Here is a 7,968-nt window from a genome sequence, read left to right on the forward strand (position 1 = left end):
TATAATATTGATATTTAATATAGATTTAAATAGCTGGATAATATCTTAGCTAGCTGTTATGAACCTTTTTTTAAGATAATAATTCACTGCAAATGATGGTAGCCTCTCCCCAGAAAAGGTACATATAACTTTCACATAAAAATTGTCAAAAAATCCTAGCTCCCTAAAAAACCACTGGAGTGCTTAAGATACTAAACTTATTTGCAATGATTTTTCATTATTTGAGAAATTGGACTATTAATCTGTACTATCCAAACTCTGTATAAAAAGAAGTAGCTGGTTTATACTTTAAATCTGAATAATCATTTAAAATCCCCTGGATACAGCTAATTGAAAGTATACATGGGGATAATTCAAATGTCTGAGTAATCTAAATTTCTCAATTTTGCTTTGGTTTTATTGTTCTTTTTGCCAAAGTACACAAATTTCACAAGTGGCAAAAATTCGGATGATTGAAAGATCTCAGCTCTTCTACCAACTACATACTCAACTCACTAAGTAATAAAGAACTGATCAGAATTGAAACAGCCTGGGTAGGTCGCCACTGCGCCTGGTTACCAATGGATGTGGAAGGCATTATATCACACCACATTTTCTAAACCTCCTGCCTGCCTGCCTTCCTCCTCCCTCCACTACTTCATTTACTGAAAAGTCTTCTGGGAAGCTACCCACTTTCCAGGTGAGGGAGTCCATTGTGGAACTGCCTGTTTATCGACATAAGTGTGTGTCTTCTGACCCCTCGGCATTTTTTGAGAGAGGGGAATGGAATCACAGTGCATGAGAGGTTAAAATCAGTCAGCTCCCACCACTGGGGATCTATAGCTGGCTGAGAAGGCTGGGGGGAAGACCAGGGAAAGTGCTATCACAGACAGGAACAAAACGCCTTCCCTGCTCCTTCTTTGAAGAGAAGAACATGTGAGGCCCTGGAGCCTTGAGGTAGAGAGAGGGGAAGCTCGGTGTTTGCCTCATCTGTCAGATCTCTACATCAGACTCTCTGAGGGCAGGTATTAGCAGAAGCTGGGACACCCAGTGCTTCAGAAATTCCATCATTTCCTCTGACATCAGACAGTGGTTTCATAATTAGACTCTTCTTTCCCCAGACTGCCTGGGAGCTGCCCATAGAGGTTTGTGGAGGGTAATATTTAACTTAGAGACATCCTGTGTCTGGGACATACACTGGCTCTTGATGCCACAGGTGGCATCTTTGGGGTCAGTATAATCTCAGTGAATAGCAACTTTTAGAAGTCACCATTTTTAACATTAGTTGCTGGTCCTCTCATAAACAAAGTTCTTTAAGAAAGCTGGGAGACTGCCCCTTATTTCTGCCAATGAAAGTCAAGTCATTTCCCTGATACACAGTACATGGGAGCTTGTGTGACTTATGACATCTTCCCCTTTGGGTACTTCTTAGTTTATGAGCCAGTCGCTCAGTAGGGTGACATAATCCTTCAAAGATGTCAAGTCCTTGTGAGAAGCAGGATGGAGACTCCAACCATTTATCCCCTGAGGTTTATTATGACAAGATCCTCTCTGTCGTGCTGCAATATTCCTGCCTGAGGTTAGCCAGCAGGAGAGAGTGCAAAAAGCTGGGGATGTCAGGGGGAGGGGGGTCTGCAGGCAGTGAGGAGAGTCTGGCGTAGTTTGGCATAGTGCACTTCCTGGGGTGGAAGCCAAGGCACACAATCCTCCATCTGCAGAGGTGTAATACTTCAGCTAAGTGTTGCCTTCTCTCACCTGTCACACTGGCATGATTTAAAAAGTTTATGAGAGCATATTGTGTTGGCAAGGAAGTGGGAAAACAGGTGCTATCATCCATTGCTGGTGGGATGCAAACTAGTATAACCACCTAGACAAGAATTGGGCAGCCTTTAACAAAACTCTATGGTCGTGTACATTTTGAGCAAGCAATCTCATTTCTATGAATTTCATCTGAAAAAATCCCTCCAGCCATACATAGCTGCACTCTTTCAAAACCCAGGGCCACACATGCTGCTCACAGCCCCCAAAAGCATCATTCAGCAGGTACAAAGTCACTGGAACTGAGGAGGCCACTTTTCAGTAGCAACATCATCTGCTCTTCATCTAAAACACAGCGGCAAAACTCTGGGACACAATCAGCCTTCCCAGAATTCTCTTCGTCTGGTGTTCAGAAGCATGACTAGTATATTTAGCTTTGGATAACAAGAACCTGGCTCCCCTGCCCTTCAACACAGTTCTTAGATAATTTAGGAAAAGTGGCAGCAAATTAAATCAAAGACCCATTTTAACATTAACAAGAAGTTGATTAAAATATACTACTAACCTGTAAAATTAAGGTTATAATTAGTTGTGGTATTGGCAGAGGAATAGACAAATAGATCAGGCTAGAGTGGAAAGTCAAGCCATTGACCCCTTACATATGGAAATTTAATAGACAGAAAAGATCTCAAGTCACTAGGGCAAAGATGGATTTTTTAATAAATAGTGCTGAGATCACTGGTTTGCCTTTGGGGAAAAGAGATAAAAGCATATATTTTTATCATACCATATGCAAGAACAAACTTAGAAGAGAGGACTCAGTGTAAAACTTAGGAAACCATACAAACACCAAAGGAAAACAAGTGTATTCTCTCATAACATACCAAAAGGAAAATTTTTCTATCACTTAAAATCCAGTTTTACTGAAAGATTAATAATGCTGATTTTAAAAAAGTTTTTTAAAATTAAATACTACACTGGTACCAGTGGTTCACACCTATACTCCTAGTTACTGTGGAGGCTGAGATCAGGAGGATTGTAGTTCCATGCCAGCCCAAACAAATAGTTCTCAAAACCCCATCTCCAAATAACTGGAGGAGAATGGACTGGAGGTGTGACTCAAGCATTAGAATGCCTGTTTTTTGAGTACAAAGCCCTGAGTTCAAACCCTAGTCCCACCAAAAGAAAACAAAATTACATCACAAGGAAAAAAACTAACTATAAAAAAAGTCAAAGATCTGACAACCTGGCAAAAAAAGTTTGCAACATAACGCAAAGAGCTGATATCTCTAATGTATGAAGAACTGTACACAATTGAGGCTGGAAAAAAGTTGAGTAAAAGGCATACAGAAATAAATAGAAAGTGTGGTATATATTTACACACAAATATATATAACCCTGAAATATATGAAAAAGATATTCAACCTTACTCGTAATTTTTTTTAAAAAGGCAAATTAAAGGTCACACAGATATATGATTTACAATCTGTCAGACTGACAAAAACATAAAAGTATGGTAAAACCTTGTGTTGGCATAATTGTGCAAAATAGGTACATTCATACATTTTGGGTGGGAATACAAATGGGTACAATCATTTTTGAAGGACATGTGCAAGTAATGAATCTAACACACAATTTTACCTTTTAACTCAGCAATCCCGTTATGATAAACTTTCCACAATACAGAAACACATTGTGTTTGCTTATAATTTCATAATATTTCAAGCAAACAAAATACTCATGTAAAGAAAGATGGTTAAATAAACTTACTAGACTAACAAAATGGAGTAATATGCAGCTACAGAAAAGAAAGAGGGAAATCTTTGTGAAATGATATGGAATGACTTCTAGAATATATCATTAAATGAAAGAATCAAAATGAAAAAGAATATAATATACTAATTTTATGTAGTAAAAAAGGGGTAATAAAAAGTTATAAGGGGATAAAGCATAGAAAATGAGAAAAAAGAAATGAGGGAAGGAATAATAGTTTGAAAATACCTTTTAATATTCACTTAACAGTTAGAAACATTAATATTTAATGTAATAAAAAACCATCCTACAAATCAAAAATAGAGATGAGGGTGACCAGAAACAGGAATAAACGATCCAGTTGTATTTCAAAAGAATAGCATTGTCTCAAGGAAATGTGGATGAGAGGTGGCCAGAAAAATCATACAAGTAACTTGAAAACTTCTCATAAAACAATTTACCATAAAAGACACAGGAAAAAAGAGAAAACCTGAACAGTATGGGAGTATGTAAAAACTTTTTGCAGAGAACTCTCTAGACTCCAACGGCTTCACCGGTTGATTCTCTGAGTAGTTAAGGAAGAAACAGCACTGGTCTTACCAAGTCTTCCTGCATATTGGAAGAGAACAGTCATCTCTTCGCTTTTCTTGTACTGTCAGTATCACCTTTAACAACAGAGCCTGGCAGGAGATGACAGGAGCCAACGTAAGCTTTCTTCTAAGAATGCAAACACCATTTAACATTAAACATTTAACTTATATAATTCACCGTATCTACAGAATAAAAAGTAAAATACAGAGCTTTTCTCAAGAGATATGGAAAAGTCATCTCATGGAATCTAATACCTAGTCACAATAAAGGTGAAACAGAACTTTGCTTAGCAGCCTAGGAAGACAGGGAACCACTACCCTATGAAGACTAAAGTAAAATTCCATGGAATGTGTTATATTCAAGGGTAAACTGTTTAAAGCTTTCCCCCAAAGTTTGAGAATAGAAGGTCTATTTAACATTATATCTTAGCCAGTGCAATAAGGGAAGGAAAAGAAATAAAGCTTCTAAGGATTGGAAAGGTGGAATGAAACCTGATTATTTGTAGACAACACTATAATGGAAATGTGAGTCTCCAAAGGACCTGTGGGTTTGGAAGAGTGTGTGGCTCCAGTTTAGACAGTGCTCTGGTTTCAGTTTCAAGTCTTCTTTCCTCAAAGGGAAGCCCTATTGGTAGTTGCCAGACTGCCTGTGAACCTCTACAGGTACTGTTCCTCCTGCTTCCCGGCATTGCCACAGTCAACTTAGGTCTCCTTCAGTTGAATTTGGAAATTCACATGCTCCAGTCTTCATTTCTGCCATGCTCTAAGTCATCTATCCCACATTAAGAAATGTTCATAGTCACAGATGCCTGTTGCCATTGACGCCTAATGTAAAGTCTTGTCCCTCTGCTGGAGTGCTTTTAGCATTTGTTTATAAAATAAAGAACTATGTTTCACAGAATTGTAAAAAGTAATATGAAATTCTTTTAAGCTAAGCAGGAAGCACTGATGTTTTCACTTTCTGCTTTTTGATGAACAAAAAAACCCCTTCAACCTTGTGGCATATATACTTAAAAATAGACAAAAAACCCAAAATCTTGGGTCTTAACAACTTCTTGGTATACGTGTGATAAGAAAATAGCAAAACTATATTCAAATTTCAGAGGCTGTGAAAGTTTCTTTGTTCATATAATAGTTTTAGAAGGAGATTTAAAGATTTTTAACCAATGATAAGATGCTGTTCAGTTATTACATGGGATTATGCATTATAATTTAGTAAAAAGAAACAAACCTTAAGACAAAGACCTTATATGTATTTTTTTAAAAGAAGCTTTTCTAAAAAGTCACTATCTTCTTGATCAGCTAAATATTCTCTAGTCATCTACATAACTGTGGAAGTTATGCAAAATACTACAAGCTGAAAAATACAGGGTTTTCCACCATAAAGTTAGTATATCTTCATTAAAGGAAATCTGCATTGTTCAGAAAGTAAGCCAAATGTAGAAAAAATGTACTATAGACCCAAACAAAACCACTTGTAATAATTTGTATATTTCCTTGTACTCATCTTATTTTTGACATAGTTACTATAAATGTAGTTATTCCACAAGTTTATACATATGAACATATATGAGTTACATAAGAAATATTTATTTTATGTGTATTCTTCCTTTTCATCTAATATAATTTTCAAGAACAGATATTAATGGTTGTAAAACATCCAATGCAGTGTAGCATAGTTTATAACCACCTCCCTGCACAAAGATAGTTGCTACCATTTTTACTATAAATAATGCTACAGCATACTTTATATAGCAATCTTTTTCTTTCATATTTGGGATTTTTAAAATTTTCGATGGTGTATGTCAGAAGAAAAACTAGTGGATCCGTGGGATATAGGAGTTTTAAGGCTTTTGACTCACGCTTACATAGTGCTGTGCAAAAGGGTTCCACTGATTCAAACTGCTCAGCAATGCATGACATGCCTACCTGACTACAGTTTGGTTAGCACTGCTAATCACCACTGTGGGTGAAAGTGGGTATGATATCTTGTATTAATGTTAATTTATTTGACACAATGAGATTGAACATTTTTTCAAATGTTTATTGTATAGCTTGTCTTTTATCTTGGATTTTTAACAGACTGCCTATTAAACTTATTCAACAAATATTTACTGAATTCATATGTGCCAGATATTATTTGAGGCATTGAGAATACAGTAGTGAACAAAAAAGACAAAAGCCCCTGCCCTTAGGAAGCTTGCATTCTGGAGGCCTTACTTGATTTTGTATGAGTGATTCTTATGTAATAAATGTAAAACTATCCTTTATTAAATGACTATTATGTGTAGCTAGGGTTACAGGCATGAACCTCCACGCCCAGCTTATTCTCTGTGATAGATTCTCACTTTTTTCCCCGGCTGGTTTCAAACCATGATCCTCCTATTTCCACCTTCAGATGACATCTTATACATGAGAGTTCACGCTGCATTACTGAAGTTGTAGAAGCTTTGCCTTTCCATGTGACACACACACACCACATAAGACACCACCAAATTGCAGAAACAGAAGTATCCACTCTGTATCTGAATTCAGATTTTATTACTTAGCATTCATTCCTAATTGTTATCTTCTTTAGCCCGTTTAAATAATCACTCAACAAATATTTAGCACTGACTGCAAGATGTGCTTGTTTATGCGATCTGGGCACGCACAGCCCTTTTCTTTAGGGAACCTACTGCCGACTAAGGAAAATGAGACATGCATGAAATGTTATCTTGGAACGAGAGCAGTGCATGCAATGTCAGGTTTGTGACGCTCTGCACCGCAGCAGAGGGACAATGCCTGTGGGGCTGGGGCAAACACAAAGCTTCACGGAGAAGTGCAGGTTACCTGGGCAAGGTGGATTGCAGCAATTTGACAGCTGAGAGAAAAGTATGCAAGTTCTGAGCTAGGAAGTCAGACTGCACCCGAATGCTCAGGCAGAGTGCAGGTCGTGTAGGTGTGGAGTGCAAAGGGAAGAAGTACAAAGAACAGGCAGGACTGCCCAAAATCCAGGACAACAAGAAAGTCCTTCATTGCCCCATCCAGCAAACACACAGGGATGGCACACAGAAAGGCGGAAATAGCTGTGAACGTGAAGAGCTTTAACTGTAAATCAGCAATCAGCTCATAAAGTGGAGGTCTGCTGCACCACTCGGGGACCAGAGATGCTGATTGGATCAGCGTTCAGCCGAGTGACTCCCCTGGCAAACTCCACTTTCCACTTCCTCTCAATTTTCTGAGTGTTTAATTAAATACAGAAGTTTTATGAATTGGAATATTCTACCATTCATAGGGATCTTCATGAAACAAAGACTTCTTGAAAAGTAAAATGACTATCAATCAGGCACATATCATCATGGACTGGTGTTAGCTCTGGACTGAGATCAGCTTCTCCAGGAGGGCAGACTGTGATGAATTCCTATGCAGGTGAGTGTATTTGTTAAGGTTCTCCAGGGAAACAGACATAGCAGGTTGTGTGCTATAGACAAAGGCAAGTGGGAGAAAGATTTATTTTAAGAAATTGGTATCATATACAAATAAAAGTGTTCTTTTTAAAAAGGAAAAAAATTGAGTACTCGCTTCAGCAGCACATATACTAAAATTGGAATGATATAGAGATTAGCATGGACCCTGTGCAAGGATGACTTGCAAATTCAAAATCTGCAGGCTAGGCAAACAAGAGTGGTAGTTCCAGTTCAAAGGTGGTGTGATGACAGAATTTCTCTTTCTTCTGAGGGCAATCTTTTTCTGTTAAGGCCTTCTACTGATGAGGTGAGGCCTACTCATACTGTGGAGGATCATCTGCATTTACTCAAAGGTCTCTCAGGGCCAAAGCTGTGTCCAGGATTAGGGCAGAGGTGTCCTTTTTAACCCTAGTTGTCTCCTAGCTCCTGAGACTGTAAGA

The 7,968-nt window shown here is 38.0% G+C and overlaps 1 non-coding gene across 1 annotated transcript; it reads left to right on the top strand.

The window, feature by feature from the left end:
• The first annotated feature begins 7,635 nt into the window (after positions 1–7,635).
• Positions 7,636–7,739, top strand: LOC141416363 (U6 spliceosomal RNA). The gene has a single exon (XR_012441108.1). It is a non-coding gene; the product is annotated as a U6 spliceosomal RNA (small nuclear RNA).
• Positions 7,740–7,968: the final 229 nt, after the last annotated feature.

This window comes from Castor canadensis, chromosome 1 (genome assembly GCF_047511655.1).
Source record: "Castor canadensis chromosome 1, mCasCan1.hap1v2, whole genome shotgun sequence".
In the NCBI taxonomy this organism is placed as follows: Eukaryota; Metazoa; Chordata; class Mammalia; order Rodentia; family Castoridae; genus Castor; species Castor canadensis.